Source organism: Tamandua tetradactyla, chromosome X (genome assembly GCF_023851605.1).
Source record: "Tamandua tetradactyla isolate mTamTet1 chromosome X, mTamTet1.pri, whole genome shotgun sequence".
Taxonomy (NCBI): Eukaryota; Metazoa; Chordata; class Mammalia; order Pilosa; family Myrmecophagidae; genus Tamandua; species Tamandua tetradactyla.
Genome location: NC_135353.1, coordinates 172,357,960 through 172,379,724, shown reverse-complemented (window position 1 = coordinate 172,379,724; position 21,765 = coordinate 172,357,960). Strand labels below are relative to the sequence as shown.

General features: G+C 38.2%; 1 protein-coding gene across 8 annotated transcripts in view; it reads left to right on the top strand.

Moving 5' to 3' along the window:
- Window positions 1-21,765, top strand: part of LOC143671392 (arylsulfatase F-like) — a 104,805-nt gene that overhangs the window by 63,617 nt on the left and 19,423 nt on the right. For 2 of the 8 annotated variants that reach the window (XM_077146534.1, XM_077146531.1), the window contains exons 3-5: window positions 8,486-8,611; window positions 8,945-9,015; window positions 10,736-10,818. The gene's annotated coding sequence lies outside the window, so the exon portion shown is untranslated. Of the gene's footprint in view, window positions 1-836; window positions 8,612-8,944; window positions 9,016-9,311; window positions 10,899-21,765 lie in introns of those variants that run through there. The other 6 variants (XM_077146530.1, XM_077146533.1, XM_077146537.1 and 3 more) reach the window with 5 other exon arrangements.

The window sequence follows — 21,765 nt, the reverse complement described above, 5'->3', positions numbered from 1 at the left end:
TGTTTTCAGTACTCTTGGGCATAAGATTAGCAGCGGAATTTCTGGGTCGTATGGTAACTCTGTGTTTTAACTTGTTGAGGAGCTACCAAAGTATTTTCTAACACAGCTGCACCCTTTTACATTCCCACCAGCAATGTGTAATGGTTCCATTTTCTCCACATTTTTGCCAACACTTATCATTGTCTTTCTTTTTTTTTTTGTAGCCATCTTTTTTGGATGTGAAGTGGTATTTGACTGTGTTTTTTCCCATTTCTTTTTCATTTGTTTTTTGCTAGAGAAGTTATAGGTTTATAGAGAAATCTACAGAAAATACTGAGTCCTCACCTTACCCCTGATACCCACTAGGTTTTCCCTACTGTGAGCACTTTATATTTTTGTGATATCTTTGTTATAATTGATGAAACATTGTTATTACTACGCCACTAATTTAAACTAATTGACACTAGTCAATGTTTAAACTCGGGTTCATTGTTTGTGTTGTATAGTCCTACATTAAAAAAATTATTCTGGTAATGTATATACAACCTAAAGTTTTCCCTTTTAACCACATTCAAATAAGTAATTCCGTACTGTTAATTATGTTGACAATGTAGTGCCAGTAGTTTACAATAGAGTACTGTGTAATTCAGAGTTTCTTTTTGGGGTGATGGAAAAGTCTTGATCTTTTACCAAGACTTTTCCATCACCCCAAAAAGAAACTCTGAACATAAATTTTCATACCCAGCTAAACTACAGTGATACCCTTCAAATCTATTTCTCTGTATGAAACTGCCCCTTTTAGTTCTTCTATATTCGTCTTCCAATATTAACATCTCTACTATCACAGTATATTTTTCTTTTTTGACTTTTCTTCCTTCTAAGTGGTAGCTTCTAATCTCATAAACCCTGGGAAGTGAACCGACCAGATTAATTTGAGTTACGTGAAACTCAAGAATAAATAAACATTACGAGTTCCCCTGTCATGAACATGGATTTATTGTCATGTGCTTTTGTTGCTCACATGACTTCTTTCATAATTCCAGGCTTTGAAGTTTGATCCAGCTAGTTTGATTTCTAGATAAGTAGTCTCCAAATGTTGTAGTACTGTAGAGATAAAGAACTGCGTCAGTTTCAAAAAATTTAATTATGTTTCTAATTTCAGGAAATTATAAATATAAACTAAGGTGGGATAATGTTTATTAAAATTAACAAAGCAAATCAAGTGATTGATAGATAAACCGTATTCAAGGCATTTTCATATGTAATTTTAAAAAACATTTGACACAAATAATTCAGCTTAATTCTTCTTACTTTTCAGAATTTCCAGGGTAAAGGTGGAATGCGAGGATAATATTCTGGTACTTATCTTAACCAGCTATGTTCTCTTTTCCACAATGTATCCATGAAATAATCTCTTGCTTCTCCTCCTCTTTCAATCCTTACATCCTTGTTGATGGTTTCATGCAAGTTCCCTTTAAACTTCAGGCTTATACACCTACTTTGCAGTGTAAATCCACATAAAAATGACAAAGGAATTGCTACACTCTTCTCCTCATACTCTCTTTAACAAGGGTTTCAGAGCGTGGGATAATGCCAGGAGCCACTTATCATATACTGTACTCTTTACCTTATAAGTTCTCTAGTCTAAAGGGTATGGGGTTGATGGAAATATGACAGCTGTATGGGATATATAAGGGGAGATTTCTAACTTTATTCTTACAATATATCAGTATAATACTTGGACCTTTTTTCATACAGAAATTGCAAAAATGTGTTCCCAATTTCAGCTTAACTGGTTCAGAAAGATTTTAGGTCCATATACACACATACGCAAAAGACAAATAAAGCACTTTTAACAAAGGAAACCATTCTTAACCTCTCATCATAAGATAATGCTAGTTGTAACTCTTCAGATGCCATTTTTCATGGCTCAGATTGAAAAAAATCAAGACACAAAAATATGTTTCCTTGGGGAGGCTGTGGAGAAGCTGGTACTTTCAAGTATTGTTGGAGAGAAGATGAATTGGTACAACTACTGGACATATTTGACAATATCTCTCACACTTAAACATATAACTTTAGAGGTAGCTACTCCATTTTCTAAAAATATATCAAGCAGGCATACTTGTGTATATGTAAAATGAAAATGCACACTATTATTCTTTATAGCATTGTGTGTAATTCCAAAAGCTTGCAGGAGTAAAACCAATTGTTTATTAATAAGGGATTGGCTAATAAATAATGACCAATTTTAATTTTTATGAAACTAAAAACAGGGCAGCTCTAAAGCAGGAGGCAAACCTTTTATCCACTAAAACTGAGCCATTATCATGGTATTTTTGTTAAGCAGTAAAAGGAAGACAGGGAGTACGCATGAAAAAATAAGGTTCTCTTTTTGTATATGCCTAGGAAATCTCTGGAAAGTGAGCCACAACTTCTTTTGGAGGGAATTGTGTGGCTGGAAACAGGGTTAGGAAGGAGAATTCACCTAGCTACATCTTTTTACCTTTTAAATTTTGTTCAAAGCAAATGGATCACCCATTGGGATTTTATATACACACTAATTGATGGTTTATTTTATGCACGCACTAAATTAATGTTCTCAAGAGGTAGCATTGGAGACAAATGTCAGAGCCGAGGGCAGTGGCAGAATTATGATGAGTTGGTATCCCATTGGATCTGAGGGAGCTCCTACTTCTGGATTCAGGGACGGGGAGGATTGTGGTTGCCCTCGGTGAGATAGGAATCCTGTTTGGCATGGGAAGGGAATGGAATGCCTTTTGGATATGCTGACATGCCCCCATTAAGAAAATAGTGACTTTGCCTGAACATCCACTGTATTTGATAAATCAGCTATTTCATCACATCTAACTCAAAATCTGAGAGGGTGTTCCATCTGGAAGGCACTTGTACATGATGTAGCGTTTTTTCACCACTTACAGAGATGAGTTGGTATTGGGAATCAAAGGACCAGGCATGGCATCCTGAGTAGAATGTATTGAATCTGGTAACTCTCATCCCATACAAGTGAGAAGAGGAGGTTAAGGAAATACAGCCATAAAAATTGGAGAACTTTGAGCAAAGAAAGGTGTGGTAGAACAACAGAAGGGAGAATTGCAAGGATTTCAGCATGAATCTTGGAATGGATAGGAAGTCTTAGGAAGAGATGCACGGAAGCCGTAATCTGTTGACTTCCATGAATTTAGGAATGGCGTCTTCCTTCAACCTGAACCGAGCGCTCGCCTGGCTGGGGGCTCAGGTGACCTCCCCACCAATGAAACAACCTTTGCCAAGCTCCTGCACCATGGGACTCATAGGTATTCGGCAGAATTCTGAAAGTGGAAATGTGGTAACACAAATTCCCTTTCCTTGGGACTCAGAACTTCCAGGGCGGTAGGTTGGGTGATTTCCAGTTGACTTAACTTTGAGGTGAGGCACAGGGAGAAGGGATTTATCACAGAGTGACCTGAGACTCTTAGTATGGAGGACGCGGTCCAGAATGGAGACTGGACACGGTTTCCACTTTTGCCGGCAAAATGGAATAGTTCGTAAAGAGATGTACTTTTGCGACCTCATTCACAGCGCAGCTGGTGAATCTTTAAAGTTGTTCTCTCGCAGTGTGATGCATTCGTTCGTGATGTAGAGGCAACTAAAAGTTGATTATTTAGATCCCATGATATGCTATGCCCTGAAAGAGATGTGAAAATATAAGGCAACTTACTGTCCATTTAAGTGTTTGCTGTAAAATGCTGGCCCCATCTGTTATTCCTTGAAGAAGAGATTCTGCGACCAAGCAATTTTGGGAAATGCTGCCTGATTGCTGGAACTGCTTTTTTGGGATAATTCTTAAGGTGACTTGTAAGATTATTAAATATTAACCGAAGTCTCCGGTTAAAAAAAATTAAGACTTTGCCTGAGTATTCTCCGTATTTGACAAGTCAGCTGTCTATTTCCATCTAACTCCCGGTAGCATCCCATGACCAGAGAGACTTGTGACAACCTTTCAGTTATACTTCCACAAATAAACTCAGGTTCAAACCTAGCTCTATTCCTGTGAATGAATGCAATCTGGGCATATGAATAAACCCAGATCATGACTTTCTCATAGGCAACCAATGATTTGGGAAGGATTCAATGCAATCATGGATGTAAATAAACTAGGAGAATCTCTGACCGTCATTGGAAGGGGCTTCATAAGAAGAAATTATTGGCATTGTTAGAATCCCTTGGTTCATGATGAACTTTGCTAGGCTTAGGTCACCCCCTTAGCTCAGGACCCTTGTCGAGGGGCTCTGTCTACAGAATTTTGGTTCCATTTCAGTGAAACAGAATGAGAAGGGCAGAAGCCAATTCAGGCTAAGGATAGCTAGTGTCCACCATTCTCTGGCCAGGTTCCTGGTTTAGTCAGCACAAAACAACCAGCGTGTGTTAGTTCCAGGTATCTGAGCGATTTCTAATCTTAAAGGGGGTTGTTTAACACCCACCTGATTACTTCCTCTGGCTATGACATGAGACTGACCTCCTTCCAGCCAGCAAAAGGTTTCTCCTGCATCTGAAAGATGCAGATTGGGATGGAATGCAGGATGGAGTGTGGCAACAGAAATTTAGGGGTCTTCTGAGTGTGTCCCAGGAAGGGAACTGGGGATGGCACGGCAGCCAAAGAGTAAACACTCTGCAAATTCTGGGAAGACGATGGTGTGAATACTAAGATAGTACGATTTCATCTTCACCCCCAGAAAAGTGGCATCAGGGTTTGAGCTGTGCGTCTCGGAACGACCACCGCTACCATCCCCTAAACCATGGGTTCGACTCCTTCTTTGGACTTCTCAGTGAACTGTACTTGACCCACTCCTGTTTTTAAAAACTGGAATTGTTGTTCTTTAATCTATACTGCTCTAACGGGGATTAATGTCTAAGTTGATTGACACTTTGGGATTTGTCTGAGTTTTGCTTGGCCTCAGAATCTGAAGAATTCTTCTCACATCTCTGAACTACTGGGAACTGACTCTGTATTTACAGACATCTAGTTTTAAGTCTTGTAACTCTAACTCAAGCCACACATGCATGAATGGAATAAGTGCTCATTGTTTTCAATGCCAGCTCCTTCTAGATTGCAAATTGGAAGTCCATTAATATTGTCCAAATGGACTCTCACTGGCTTTTCTGTCCTCAGAGTGGGGAGTGTGTGGAAGAAGCTATAACATAACTCCAGGGGGGTTAACGCTTAAGCAACCCCTCATCGTTTCTTACCTGCTTCTATGACTGCCAAGTTTGCTTGTGCTGTCTTTGAGAGAACATAACTGTATCTCCCACCCCCTTTTTAATGCTGTTATAAATGAATAGGTTTGTAGGATGGCTATGTGTGTCATAGAAATGTAAAATGCAAACAACAGGACAAATAATTGAGAGAACTTTATTTTGTTTTTGTGGTAGGCAGACGTCAGATGAAGCCCAGCTACTTTTATACCATTAGCCCATGTGAGCAGCCTCATAGCTCAAAGTGGATGCCGAAGCTCCAGCCATCATATTTATGTTCCAGGAAACAATAAGGAGGAGGGGGGAAAGAATGAGAAAGGGACTTTCTAGAAAAAGCATCCTACATTTTTATTTACTCCTCCTCCCCCTTGTATTTGGTTCACCTAGACTTTTCTAGATGTGATGGGAAATGTAGTCTGAGTCCTGGGCAACCTTGGACATACTTAAATATTGGGGTTTGTGTTACTGGGGAGCACAGGGAAGATGGAAAATGGTGAGGGTCTGGAGCTCCAGCTGCAGCGCAATTAAGCCTGTACTTAGGATACATTTCTTCTCATTCCTGTTCAAGGGAATACAGTTGGTAAGGAGAATTCAGGTTTCTTTTTGTTCCTTATTAGTGAATTTGTGGGGTCACAGAATATTGTTTCTTAAGTGACTTCATTTATTCAATAAAGATTAAAGTTTTGCTGAACTGCTACTTATGTTTGATGCTAAGCTGGATTCCAGAGATTAAAAGTTTGATGACGCTATTTTATTACTAATATGAATTCTCAGTTTTTCTTTATCCCGCCTCACATGCTTTTGACGTAATGTCTTGTTGTGGTTTATAGCCACCCAAATGAATGGTGCTATTCACCAAGGCACATCCAAAGCTTCCACTAGTCTTCCCAAGCTCTTTCAAATGATGCAAAACAAAATCAAAGTGGGGAAATTGCCTTGACTGGTAAAGATAATGCAATTGATTTTCTACCCTTAGGTGTAAGGGTGGACATTTTCTTCCCTTTTTTTTAAATCCTTTTTGCATGTCCACACTCCACTTATCACCAAAAAAATGTTTGTTGGACATGGTAAATATGGCTTACATGGGGATAGTGTTGAAGAAATGGATTGGATGGTGGGTGAGTATTCTCAAACATATCTTTATATATCAGATTCATGCCGTACCTTTTTATATCATGGCCACATACTGTTAAGTATTTCTTTCAGTGGATTGAATTAAAAACCGACTCTAGGTTAAGTGATAGCAGTGAATATATTCCCCAGGAAAACAACCGTAATTTATAAATCTAGGTTTTCCCATCTTTAACACAAAAGTGGTTGCTTTCCTGAAAAACTCACTGTCAATTTTCAATGAAGTTGTACTGTAAAGAATATTGCTGTGCCTAGTATTTCGAAGGATATAAGATAGAACAGGTTACTGTTATTAGTTACATGAGGCACACTCAGAAATCTGGAAAGATAATTTACCAAAATCTAAGTGATTTGCTCTAAAATCTAAGTGGTCAGTATAGAAAATAATACTAAAGATTTGAAATTATTGGGGACGAATTTGGCAGAGGGGGGTAGCCATAAAATAATTGTGCCATTTGGGTAGTTTCTTATTAAAATCTCAATATGTATGATAGAACATTCTGCTATCTTAACAAGGACATTTTATTTTTGAAAACAGTGCAATACTTTGGGGAAAAGGATACTTCTGAAAATGCCTAGATGGAACCACTTACACTAATTAATGATCCCTCATTTCTTAGCTGTTTGTTTCCATTTACAGCAAATATCTTTGTGAAGAATGTAGTTATTTGAATTTAGGTACATTTTAAATGTGCTAAATAGTGATATTTTACTATATATAGTATGTTTAATGCTGCAAAACACTGCCTAGGATACCAATAAAAATCAGCAAAAACCTAATGGTCTCTTTATAAGACAAGAGAAGCATAGCATTCTGGAACTTTGGTCTTTAATTTCCACTATGTGAAGTAATCTGATATATACTCATACCTTGTATATAAATATTTATATATATATTCCACAAGCATAAAAATTTATACATAGTTTAATTTTGGGTAGAAAAACAGAAAAATTTAAACTGTTACAGTAAAACAACTCTAATATTGTAACTTTATGTAATGGTAGGAATGTAATTTATTTGCTTGATGCTCATCATCCTCTGGGAAAATTCCCTTTTAAATATACATTTGTCTATTTAGTCAAAGGGATGTGCTTCTTCCATGAGAATTTTTGTTAAGATCTATATCTTCGGGTCAATAACACATAATTACAATGATTCTATAATATCTATAATGTGACAAATGTAAGTACATGATACAGATGTGTGATACAATCTAATTGCATTTTGCAAATGACTAATACTGTTTTATAGGGCAATAAATCAAAAGTAGATTTTCTGCGTAACACTTCCATAATCTGTATATTTCCCCTTCTTTTCTGATAAAAATCAGGAGCAGGTCACAACTCAGAGAGGCATTTCCTACATGCATATTTTTTTCTGTTTAATAATATAATTATAAAGCTTAAGGTTGTTCAGCAATTTACTGCCCCTAGTCAAAAATAAGGCATAACAATGATCAAAAATCAAGGGTGCTGAATTACTGAAATCTTTAACATTTTGATTCAAAGAAACTTTGTACTTTTTAAAAATATTTTAATCACTTTTCATTACTGGCCTCTTTGGTATCTTTGGTGAGACTTATGATTATCCTCTTTCGGTATGAATTCACCCAGATGCACACTTACACCTAGATATATCTATTCATTTCATGTTTCCATATGGAAAAAAGGTTTTGCAGCTATTATATTCATTTGGTATGAATTTATAAAGTTCATCCTCCAGCAAACTGATGATTTAATAGTGTCTTGACAGAAAGCTTTTGTAGTTTTTATGCTACAGGCTCAGGGGTTGCCACAAAAATAAAATAAATTAATACTTAATTGCAAGGTACAGCGTTGAACCTTGTTGATGTACAGCTTCTAAAACAGATCACTTTTAAAACGAATGACTAAATAGAAAGGTTGAAGAACTGCACGTAGAAACAAAGGCCCTTCTTTGCAGCTGGTACCCTTGTTTTTATGTCTTTGAATGGCATGAGTTCCCAGCAAACGGTAAAGACCACAGGACGGCTGGAGAAGCCCAGGACAGTGTTTCCTGCTGACATGGGCAGTCTCACCGAATAAACTAGGAATGGTGCACATGACATCAGGGAAACTTCACGTTTCTGACCTTCCCTAGGTAAGCTCCTCCTGGACCACGCCCTGGGCAATCTCACCTTGGTGTACTTTACCTTGGACAACGGAGGACACCTGGAGTCTTGGGATGGGACCGTCCAGCTGGGAGGCTGGTATGGGCTCTACAAAGGTACAGCAGAGAAAGGGCCCTCTGTGGTTTACAACCGCTGCCCTCTCATCTTAAACTGCTTTGCTTTTGCTTAAATTCATTTGCCATGCTGTCTGGAGATGTATGCGTGTGTGTGTGTGAGTTTCACTGCTTTAGGAGGCTTAGCTGGAAAAAAAAAAACATGACGGTGCCAATTCTGGGGCAATTTCCGAGCGTTTTAAACAAATGTTTGAAGAAAGACATGGCAGTCACTGCTTATGTGCTCCTTGTGCATGTAGATAAAGCTACAGAAAGATGTGCCAATGTGAAATAATGCTCATTTGAGCACCTGAATTCAGGTTTTTTATTTTGTAGGTCAATCAGGCTATCACTCGGATTGGACGGTGCGGCACAGTTGAGGAAAGAGTTATTCCTTTAGAATGAAGGTGATGCTTATTCCTGCACTTTCTCCTGATGCCCTCTGCTGGATTACTTAATGCATCAGTTATTTTTGTTTTTATAACATTGCCACACCAAAAAAGAATATTTTAAAAAGTATCTAATATTTGCTGTCCCTGCTCCCCCAAAAGATAACAGGGTATCAAACTTGTCATCATTATAAAAATCAGAACTGTTAAACTTCCTCCTGCTTTATAAAATATTGTATATATATAAGTATGGGTGTTTATGTATACTATATACTATGTATATAATATAACAATATATATATGTCATGTAATAGTATATGCATTAATGATGTAGATACATACATCTATACCGTGTATCTATATTCCTATGTAATATGCAACATAATAACAGGGATTGAAAGAGAGGTGAGCTTCTAAACATGTGCATCAGCTGTTTTATCATAATAGTGCTCATTGGCAGATACTAAATAGCTTTGAAGTCTAGCAGAAAAGGCAGGCACAAAAAGTTGTCATTCAAAATGTGCCATGCAATGAAATGGAGGATTACAAGAGTGACACAGCTCACGTGTGTGTGTGTGTTTGTGTAAAACCCCCATCCTAAGAAGCATCTGCTACCTGACTCTGAAGAGGTGTGCAAAATTGCATCTCCTTTGGCACAGGGGCCCGTTCCTTACTGGGATTCTCATATTTGGTCGATAAATTTGGCCATAGTGGTTAACTAATCAACTTTGTTGCAGTCTCACCCACTTTCCGGTAGTTAAGTAGGATAAACAAAATTTCGATGTTTGCTTGGGTGTTGCTTGTGGAAAAATAAGGATTTGTTTCAGGAAGCATGTTAAGTTTTCTTTGTAATATGTGTTTTTAAATGGGGGTGAGTACCTGGGGGACTTCGGACCATGAAAACACTGGAATTGTCATACCTGTATTGCCAGCAGTGAATTTCCCTCAATTTCTACTAGGGAGACATTGTGTAATATTCTCTTCTCAGGTCACAATGCCTGGCAGAGTGAAAAGCGCAGGGAAGGGATTTAGTGAACTAACTGCTCATAACTCTTTCTACTTTTGGAGAGTTGTAATTGTTTTTTTTCCCTTGGAGAGTCTGTCTCTCTCTCCCTTCTCCCTGTCTCGGTTTCTGTGTCTCTCTTTCTCTCTCTTGAATCTGTATGACCTCAACTGTGCTATTTGGGACAAAGCCATATTCTCTTCTGCAATGAACCTCTCCCCCAAAATTGTGCTCCTGCTTTGCCTTCATCTCACATTTGGGTTCAGAATCACCCAAAGTGGCCTTTAATTAAGAAGTGTTTCTTAACACTTTTGCTACCTCTGCATTTTACACCTGCTTATAACCTCCTGTTCCATCCCGTCCAGAGGAAAGCATCCGAGAAACTCAAAATTCCTCAGCTTGTCGCACCCATCTTTTAGAGCCTGAACAAGTTACAGTGATAGCTTTGCCCGTTGAAGGGATTTCTCCCTCATTTCCTCTCATGATATTGAAATTCGGTAGTCTCCACAGGTGATCGCACTATGTCAGCCCTTCTTTTGTACTCGCTGTTATTACATTATCCTTTGCATACCCGAAATTCACAGCCAGAGGTTTCACTTCATGAAGGCGAGAATCATAGCTCAGTTGTTTCCATACGCTTTGCACAGAGCGAGTCTAAAGACACGTCTAGATGCAATCTTGTAGGGAGCTGCGGGGTTGCGCTTCATGTGTGTTGGTTTTCGTCTTTGGTTTCAGGTGGCCGAGGAATGGGAGTCTGGGAAGGATGCATGCATGTCCCTGGAATTTTCCGCTGGCCGACAGTCCTGGAGCCTGAGAAGGTGATTGATGAGCCCAGAAGACCCATGGACATTTATGCAATGTTGTCCTATATCGGTGGCGGGATAATCCCCCAGGACAGGTGTGGATACAATAGAGAATTTTATATGTGTGTGCACTATTCCACTTAAATATCAGTGTTCGCCTCAGAGGGCCAGGCAACAGCTCTCTCCTCTTGGCACGGGAAGGATATTTTGTCCGTTTCCCTTAGACCATGTCTTAATTTCTCTCTCATATTATACACCTGCACACAGGTGCCTGGCCCTTTTTATGGTGGGGATGGCACCTTATTAATTCTTTTAAGAGCATATTTTTTAAAAAATCAGTTTAAAGAATCAGTTTTAAAAAACTGATTTTTAAAAATCATTTTTATTGTTAAATATAACTTGTATACAAAAAATTTCAAAATGAAATTTAGCAAGTGGTTTTAGAACAACTTTCAAAGTATGGTGTAGGTTATAGTTTCACCTTTCCAGGTTTTTCCTTCTAGCTGCGCCAAGATGCTGGAGACTGAAAGAAATATCAATATAATGATTCAGTATGAATTAATACATGCTATTGATTCATTCAAGTCTGCAAAGAAAGATGTTTTCGAGACATTGGGTAAAGTTTCAGAATTATTACATGATTAGACTTGGGTTGATCTGCAGGAAAAATATTGATTCCCCCCATGTAATCAGATGTTTGTGACATGATTCACTATTGAATTCAGTGTACATGAGTCTCCCATTTAAAACAAAAACGACAACAAAATCAAACAAAGCTTTCTCACAACTCTTCCTTTTAGATGCTGTACCATTTAGGAACACATTTCATGATAAGTCTTAAAAGAAAGCAGAATACAAAACAAGGAAAGCCTTCCAAATCTGACTACAGAGGGCTAGGCAATTAGAATTTATTTTACTGTTTTCACATAATAAACATTTTGGACGCTGGAACCACACGTGGACAGTGGCTCAACATCATCCCCAGGGGCTCAGAGGCTTTGATGATTTCCACTCCAACATCCACTTGCAATACTGATCATCTTTGTGCCTCTCACCTCATGACTGCAAAATGGCTGCTGTTTCTCCAGAAATCGTTTCTACATTCCATGCACCTGGAAGGGGGGACACAAAAGAGGGCAATAGATCTGAACAGGGGCTTTCCCTCAACCTAAAAATGCATCTGGCCTGGGACAAATGCCCTGGGGAAAAGTTTTTGGCTCTCCTTCCTGCTAGATGTGGGACTGGGAAGAAATCTCTGTATTCTGGTTTCTTCCTGTATAAAATGGAGGAAACATAGCATCTGCTTCTCAGACCAGCTGTTCAGATTATTTGCTGTGTTGCAAAATCAGTTACACTTGCATCCATGCTTGTGCGGCTAGTCTTGTTTAGCACATAGTGAATACTCAATAACTATTATTATTATTAATATTTTTGTTGTTATAATTATTATCCACTATAGTTAATTATGGTTCCTGAAGGATGAGTGCGGGAAGAATCAGAAATAGAAAGTATTCAAGAAAAATAGAGTAAAATGGGTGAAAAAATTTCCGAGTTAATGAAAGGCCTTCAGGAAGCACATTCAGGAAATAATTGTGGGCAGGGTAAATACAAATAAATCCATAAGTTAAAGCTTCATGGTGAAGTTGCAGACCACATACACACACACAAAAATGAAAGGAAAATGGGAAAAAGAAAAGATCTTCAGATTGCTCAGAGAGAAAGGACAGGCTATCTACAAAGTAATGAGGATTAAACCAGTATCAAACTTCTGAACAAATGAACTTCAGCAGTGGATGCCTCAGTATGACAGAATAATCTATTCCATGGTTAAGAAAGAATGATCAACCTTGAATTACATGTTGTACTAGTGGAAAGTTTTAATCCCCAGAGAAGCCAGGTTCTTTTAATCCTAATACAATCTTGTGGGTGCAAAGCTGCTGTTGGGTAGGACCTTTTGGTTGGGTCGTTTCCATGGAGATGTAATACATCCAGTTGTGGGTGGGACCTTTAGATTAGAAGGAGATGTGACTCTTCCCATTCAAGGTGGGTCTTAATTAGCTTCCCGGAGTCCTTAAAAGAGCAGACACAGAAAGCAGACACAGGCCTTTGGAGATGCAGAAGGAAATGCCCTAAGAGACACCAGGAACTGAGAGAGCTGCTTGAAACCAAAAGCCAGGAGAGAAGGACAGCAGATGTCACCATATACCTTCCCTTGTGACAGAAGAACCCTGGACATGATCAACCTTTCTTGAGTGAAGGTATCCTTTTATTGGTCCTTCATTTGGACATTTCCATGGCCTTAGAATTGTAACTTGTAACCTAATAAATCTCCTTCATAAAAGCCAATCCAATTCTGGTATACTGCATTCCAGTAGCCTTAGCAAACTGAAACACATGTCTAAATGGGTGATTCAATAATGATGGTGACATTTTAAAAACAGAGAAGCACAAGGGGGAGAATTTACCATGATGCAGCATTAGAATAGCTAGTAACTGAGTGAATTTCTGAAAACAGAAGGCAAACAATTCTAGAAAGAGAAGGTCTGAAATGTCAGGTGGAATGACAAACAAAGAAAACAAACTGGATAAGTGCAATAAGCATTGACTTTATGAAACTTTGGGGGATAAAATGCTTGCTCTTAGGAGGTGTTAAACAAAATAAAATGATGGAAAATAAAACGTTTAAGAGAGGAAAGAGAGAGTATAGGAGCTAAATTCTTCTAGGGTCCTTGGAAATTTTAGGGGAAGGGAAGATACTGTGCAGTTCTAAGCTTTGTAAAAATACATGCAAAACTGTAACACAGAAGAAATAGAATGTACATATTTGAAACTGATAGAAGAAAAAAGTGTAAAAAGACATAGGAAAAGACATAGGAAAAAACATGAAAGTGCATAAGCAATATTAATACTTGTCTCCCAAGACCTTGCTTTTTAGGTTTATTCAACAGCTAAAGAATAGACTTTCCTGCATAAGTATCAACATACTTGATAAAAATAACAATTTATGGCATGCTGTAGTGGATTTTGTAAGCCACCTGATGATGGGCAGACAGAAAAGATTAAATTTTTAAAAGTAAAGGATGTGTGGCAATTGCATGATCATGTGAATATATTTTGTAAAAGGCAATTCATAGAACTCAATCACTAGCTGCTTTTTTTAAAATAAAAAATGCCCCTTAAAATCATGACTAAAAGGATAGTTTCTGAAAATTTAGACCCTTTCACATCATATGGGTTGAACCCATTGTACGTGGGATCTTTGGTGAGTAGGATTTAAGTTCCTCATTCAGGGAGGGCCAGAAACCTCTTACAAGAAGATAAGAGAGAAGATGCAGAAAAGAGCCAGAGATGCTGAAAAGAAATGAGACATCTGCTGCACGGATGCAGCAGCCAGAAACTGAAACTAACAAAAATCAGAAGAGAAAGGGGAGGACCAGCAGATGCTGCCATATGCCTTTGCATGTGACAGTGGAGTCCCGATGGCCAGCAACCTTTCTTCTGGAAGAAGATATTGTCCTAATGACTCCTTGATTTGGACATTTTTCACAGCGTCAGAGCTGTAAACGTGTAAGCTAATAAATCCCCATTGTTAAAGCTAATCCATTTCAGGTACATTGCATTTCGTCAGCTTTAGTAAACCCAAAACATGCACCTAAATGAATGTTCGATTCTGCAAATACATTTGTTAGCAAGACGAGCAACCCCAAACAAAGGTTTGCAATGACAGCTGTTGAGTGAAAACTTGGAGGGTCACCACAGCTTAATTTGGAAGAAAAAATCTATTCTTGACATTTCAAAGTACAGTTTTCAGTTGCTGCTGTGACAAATTACCACAAAATGAGTGGCTTAAAAAGACTCAGATTTATTACCTTAGTGTTTTGTAGGTCTCCTTGGGTAAGGTGTCATCAACCTGGATTCTTTTTTGGAGGTCCTAGGGGTGAATTCTTTTCCTTACCTTTTCCATGTTCTAGAGGCTGCCTGCATCCTTTGGCTCATAGTGAAATTCCCCCATCTCCAAAGCTGGCAAGAGCAGGTCAAGTCATTCTCACACTGAATCCCTGTGGCATCTTCTTCTGCCTCCCTCTCCACTTTTAAAGACCCATGTGATTAATCCAGAAAATTTTGGATAGTTTCCTTATTTATCCTATTCCCTATATATTTTCCCAGTCAAAGTCAGTGGATTAAGAACCTAAATTTTGTCTGTAACTTTATTTCCACTTTACCATGTGTTCTAGTTTGCTAGCTGCCAGAATGCAATATACCAGAAACTGAATGACTTTTAAAAGGGAGAATTGATTAAGTTGCAGGTTTACAGTTCTAAGGCTGTGAAAAATGTCCCAACTAAAGCAGGTCTATAAAAATGACCAAATTAAATCACCAACAAGAGGTTACCTTCATTCAAGAAAGGCTGATGAGGTTCAGAGTTTCTCTTTCACCTGGAAGTGCACATGGGGAACATGGCGACATCTGCCACCTTTCTCTTCAGGCTTCTTGTTTCATGAAGCTCCCCCGGGGGTGTTTTCCTTCTTCATTTCCAAAGGTCTCTGGCTGCTTGGGCTCTCGTGGTTCCCACGACTCTCTCATGGTTCGGTTGCCCTCTCCAAAAGGCTTTCTTTTTAAAAGGGTTCCAGTAAACTCATCAAGACCAACCTGGAATGGGTACAGTCATATCTCCCTCTAACCCAAGGTTAGTACACACGATTGGGTGAGTCACATCTCCGTGGAGATAACCTAATTGAGCTTCCAACCTACACTACCAAACAGGAATTAAAAGAAAAGGCTGCCTCCACAAGACAGATCAGGATTAAAACGCGGTTTTTCTAGTGCACTTAATGCTTTCAAACCAGCATACCGGCCCTACAAGAAATACTAAAGGAAGTTCTCTCAGCTGTAAAAAAATACAAGAGAGGGAGATCTGAAGGAGGGCACAGAATTGAAGAGACTAATATGGGTAACTTAAAGGATAAAAAGGGAAATAAGGAAAAGAATATATAAACTTGACACATAAAATCCAAAGGATAAGAAGAAGGATTCAAAAAATGCTTTTACAGTAATAACTGAATGTTAGCAGACTAAACTTACCAATTAAAAGATACAGATTGGCTGAATGGATTAAGAAATATAATGCAGCTTTATGCTGCTTACAGGAGAGTGATCTTAGACACAAGGATGCAAATAGATTGAAAGTGAAAGGATGGAAAAAGATTTTCCACACAAGCTATGATCAAAGGAAAGCAGGAGTAGCTATACTAGTATCAAGCAAAATAGACTTTAAATTTAAAGACATCGTAAAAGACAAAAGAGGACTTTATATATTAATCAAGGGGAAATTCACAAGGATGAGATAACAATCATAAATGTTTATGCTCCGTATGAGGGAGCTCCAAAGTACATGAGACAGACATTGGCAAAACTGAAGGGAGTGATGGTTCAGCAGTAATAGTAGGAGACTTCAATACACCACTCTTCTCTACAGATAAACAACTGGACAAAGAATCAATAGGAAATGGAGAACTGAAACAATTTGATTGGTAAATTAGACCTACCAGATATGTATTGATCAGTACACCTCCCAAATTCCAGAATATACATTCTTCTCTAGTGCTCATGGAATATTCTCCAAGATAGATTATATGCTGGGGGTACAAAACAGGTCTTATAAATTTAAAAACACTAAAATCATTCAAAGTACTTTCTCTGATCACAATGGAATGAAGCTGGAAATTAATAACCACCAAAGAACAGAACTTTCACAAATATATGGAGATTAAATAACACACGCTTCAACAACCAGTGGGCCAAAGAAGAAATTGCTAGAGAAAATGGTAGCTACCTAGAGATGATTGAAAATGAAAATACAAAATACCAGAACTTATTGGGATGTGGCAAAGGCTGTGCTGAAAGGGAAATTTGTTGCCCTAAATGCCTATATTAAAAAAAAGAGGTGGTGCCCAGTGGCTCAGTGGCAGAATTTTCACCTGCTGTGCTGGAGACTCGGGTTCAATTCCCAGAGTCTTTTTGTAAAAAAAAAGAAGAAAGAGCAAAAATCAAGGACTTAACTGCTCACCTGGAAGAACATGAGAAAGAATAGCACACTAACCCCAAAACAAATAATAAAAGAGAAATAACAAAGATTAAAGCAGAGTTAAATGAATGGGAGAACAAAAGAACAATGGAAAGAATCAATAAAACTGAAAGTTGGTTGCTTGAGAAAATCAATAAAACCAATGGACCATTAGCAAGGCACAAAAAAAAAAAAAGAGAGAGAGAGAGAGAGGGAGAGGATGCAAATAAACAAATCAGAAATGAGAGGGGGTAATTATCATAGACCCTGAAGAAATAAAAAAAGTAATAAGGGGAAACTATTGGCAACTATATGCCAACAAACTAGATAACTTAGATGAAATGGAAAAATTGCTGGAAACACATGAACAAGTTACACAGACTCAAGAAGAAATCAAAGATCTCAATAAACCAAACACAAGTAAAGAGATTCAACCAGGCATCAAAAATCTTTCTCCAAAGCCCAGGACCAGATGGCTTCACAGGGGGAATTTATCAAACATTTCAAAAAGAACTAACACCAGTCCTGCTCAAACTTTTTAAAAAATTGAAGAAAAAGGAATACTGCCTCATTTATTTTGTGATACTAACATCACTCTAATACTAAACCAGCTAAAGATGCTACAAAAAAGGAAAAGAACAGAACAATCTCCCTAATGAATGTAGATGCAAAAATTCCAACAAAATACTAGCAACTTGAATCCAAGGAAGGACACACTGAAAGAATTATACACCATCTCCAGGTGGGGTTTGTACCAGGCATGCAAGGGTGGTTCAGCACAAGGTAATCAATTAGTATATTCTAGCACATTAACAAACTGAAAGAGAGAAAACACATGATCATCTTGATTGATACTGAAAAAGCATTTGACCAAATTCAGCATCCTTTCCTGATAAAAACACTTCAAAAGGTAAGAATTAAAGGTGAATTCCTCAATATGATAAAGGTCATACATGACAAACCCATAGCCAGCATCATACTCAATGGAGAGAGACTGAAAGTTTTCTCCCTAAGATCAGGAAGAAGACAAGGATGCCCTTTGTCACCACTCTTATTCAACATTGTGCTAGAATTCTAGCTTGAGTGATTAAGTAGGAAAAAGACATAAAAGGCATCCAAACAGGAAAGGAAGAAGGAAAAATTCCATTATTTGCAGATGGCATCATACTATACTTGAAAAATCCTGAGATATTTACAACAGAGTTACTTGAACTAATAACAAATTTAGCAAGGTGGCAAGATACAAAATTAATGTGCAAAAATCAGTAATGTTTCTATACCCAAACAATGACCTAACTGAAGAGTCAATTAAGGAAAAAAATGCATTCAAAATTGCAACTAAAAGAATCAGGTAACTAGAAATGAACTTAACTAGGGGTGGAAAGGATTTGTACACAGAAAACTATATAATATTGCTAAAGTAAATCAAAGAATCTAAATAATTGAAAAGACACTCCCTGCTCATGGATAGGAAGGTTAAATGTAGTTAAGATGTCATTTCTACCCAAATTGATCTACAGATTCAATGCAGTACCAGTCAAAATTACAACAACCTACTTTGAAGACTTGGAAAAGCTAGTTACCAAATTCATCTGGAAGGGAAAGAGACCTTGAATAGTTAAAACATCCTAAAAAAGACGAACGAAGTGGAAGGATGAGTACTTTCTCATTTTAAAACTTATTATAAAGCCAGAGTGGTCAAAACTCTATGGCATTGCCACAAAGATAGAAGCATTGACCAATGAATCAAATCAAGAGTGCAGGAATAGACCATCAAACCTATGGTCAACTGATGTTTGACAAGGCCAATAAATCATCTGAACTGGAGCAAAACAGTCTTTTCAATAAGTGGGCATGGTAGAACTTGATATCAATAGGCAAAAGAATGAAAGAGGACAAGGGTCCTTACACCCTATACAAAAATTAACTCAAAGTGGATCACATACTTAAATATAAGAACTAGCACCATAAAGCTTCTAGAAGAAAATGTAGGGACACATCTTCAAGACATAGTAATAGGAGGCAGCTTCCCAAATGTTACACCCAAAGCACAAGCAACAAAAGAAAAAATAGATAAATGGGAAGTCCTCAAAATCAATTGCTTCTGCACCTCAAAAGACTTTGTCAAAAAGATGAAGAGACAGACAACTCAAGGGGAAAAAATATTTGGAAATCACACATTGGACAAAGCTTTGTTGTCCTGGAATACATAAAAAGAAATCATACAACTCAACAACAAGGAACAAACAGTCCAATTATAAAATGGGTTAAAGATATGAATAGGTGTTTTTCTGAAGAGCAAATACACATGGCTCAGTAGAAATGAAGAGATGTTCATTTTCATTAGCTATGAGGGAAATGCAGTTCAAGACTACAATGCGATACCATCTCACACCTATAAGAATAGCTGCTATTAAACAATCAGGAAACTACAAATATTGGAGAGGATGAGGAGAAATGGAACACTTATGCACTGCTGGTGGGAATGTGTAATGGTACAGCTGCTATGGAAGACAGTCTGATGGTTTCCTCAGAAAACTAAATATTGAGTAGCTCTATGACCCAGCAATAGCACTATTTTGTATATACCCAGAAGAGCTGAAAGCAGTGGCACAAACAGACATTTGCACACTGATGTTCACAGCAGCATCATTCACAAATGCCAAAAGATGGAAACAACCTAAGTGCCCATCAACAGACGAGTGGATCAACAAAATATAGTACATACATATGATGGAATATTATGCAGCAGTAAGACAAAATGACATCCTGAAGCACATGACAAGATGGATGAGCCTTGAGGACATAATGCCGAGTGAAATAAGCCAGACACGAAAAGAGAGATACTGTCTGACTCCACTTTTATGACCATGGTAAAGGTAAAATTGGAGGCTTAAAATATGGATTACGGGGGACCTAGAGAGGCACAGAGGATAGAGGCAGATGGACGGTTAGCTAGTGACATTGAACTTAAATATAAGCGAATAGATAGAAGTGAAAGCAGTTCGTTAGTGGGTTTATAAATAATATTACCATATTGAAGGTGAGCATGATTGAAAGGGGTTGTATAGACTCCTGTGTCCCACCAATTAACACTACAATTTTAGATCAATTCTTGCATGAACTACTGCAAAGGTTATGAATCTTGTACAAAGACTATATAAGTTTGGGGTATAGGGGGAAAATTGCTATTGCATGCAATGGTCTGTGTTTCCAGGAAAACATCAACAGTACCACAGCGACACCAGGGGTAAGTGATGGGGGAAGGGACAAGAGTTAAAGGGGAGGGTTAGATTTCCTGTTTGGTGAGGGTGTGTTTATTGGTAATCTTCGTCTTGGGAACAATGAAATTGTCTAAACTTTAGACTGGTGATGGACGTTTTGTTGACTGGACATGATGCCCAATGAATGCAGATGGCTGAAAGATGCACTGGGTGGGAATGATGGCGTATGCACATGTTAACACATTGTGCTGCTACAAAAAGTAATGAAATTGTGAGGTATGTAACATTGTGAAAGAACCTGGGGGATGCTTGCTGAGGCAAAATAAGCCAGCACAAAAGAGCAAATATTGTTATGGTCTCCTTTAGAAAATACTTATAAGAAAATAGGGGACTAGATTGTAAACTCTCATAGCAGACACATTTAGTCTGGAGTTGTGATTCTTATTTCCGGATTTTGAGAGACTGTTTTACATATATATATATATCCTGGGTTTTTTTTTTTAATAATCTGGTTTTTAGAGATAAAAATGAAAGTGATCAGGTTGGGATTCAGGTAACTCAGAATACAGGGGTAAGGAAGACATTGTCTGTATTTTAGAACTTCATCTAGTCTTTGAGACAAAGGAAGAAAGGTTTATTTTTTCCAAAACCTTAATTTTCTGTAGCACATAATCTAACTCAACCTGTTTGGACAGATCATTTAAACAATCCAAACACAGGGATCCCAGAATAAGAATGAGGGCCTGTAATCCTGTAGAGTTCATTGTAATGCCTGGATACATGCCAGAGTATATTGAGCAGATAATCAAAAAGTATTGGCAAAGTCCCTTGAGGGGTGGGAGAAAAAAATATGGAACTACTAAACTTTACCCCCAAGGAAACCCCTGATACTGTGTCAAATATTAGGAACACCCAAATCAATAAGCCAAACCCTTGATCATGAGGCTTACTCTTGTGGAGAAGCGTAGACTATCTATAGGCATGCCTAAAAGTTACTTCTGGAGGACCTCTGTTGTTGCTCAGATGTGGCCTCAGTCTCTTTCTAAGCCCAACTCTGCAAGTGAAACCATTGCCCTCCCCCCACCCCCTATATGGGACATGACATCCAGGGGTGAAAGTCTCCCTGGTGGCATGGGAGAGGACTCCCAGGGATGAGTCTGGCCTTGGCACCATGGGATCAACAATTCCATCCCAATCAGAAGTAGGAAAAGAAGTGTAATAAATAAGGCATAGGTGGCTGAGAGAGTTCAGATGGAATTAAGAGGTTACACTGGAAGCTACACTTGTGCAAGCTTCAGTTAGACCTTGCAACCTATCATAACTTGCCAAATTCCAACCAAAACCATAACTGTCAATCCTAAAGAACACCTAGGGCAATATGTAAGAGTCTACAAACGTTCCATGCACTTGGGTAACTTTCCAGAAACATACAACCTCCAGATAGGTCCCTGGGCCAGATAAGTCTTGAAATGCAGATGGGCCAGCCTCTCCAGAGCATCAACTAGTTCCATCCCCCTATCCCATATTATCAACAGCCCCTTCCAACATAAAAAAAGCTAAAATGGTCATCGCCCAAATAACACTAAAGAGTGGGAGAAAAATTAAAGGTTATGTGGAGTTATACAGAGAACGTAGAGTTGAACAAATGAGTATGAGTAGTGAATCGTTATATGG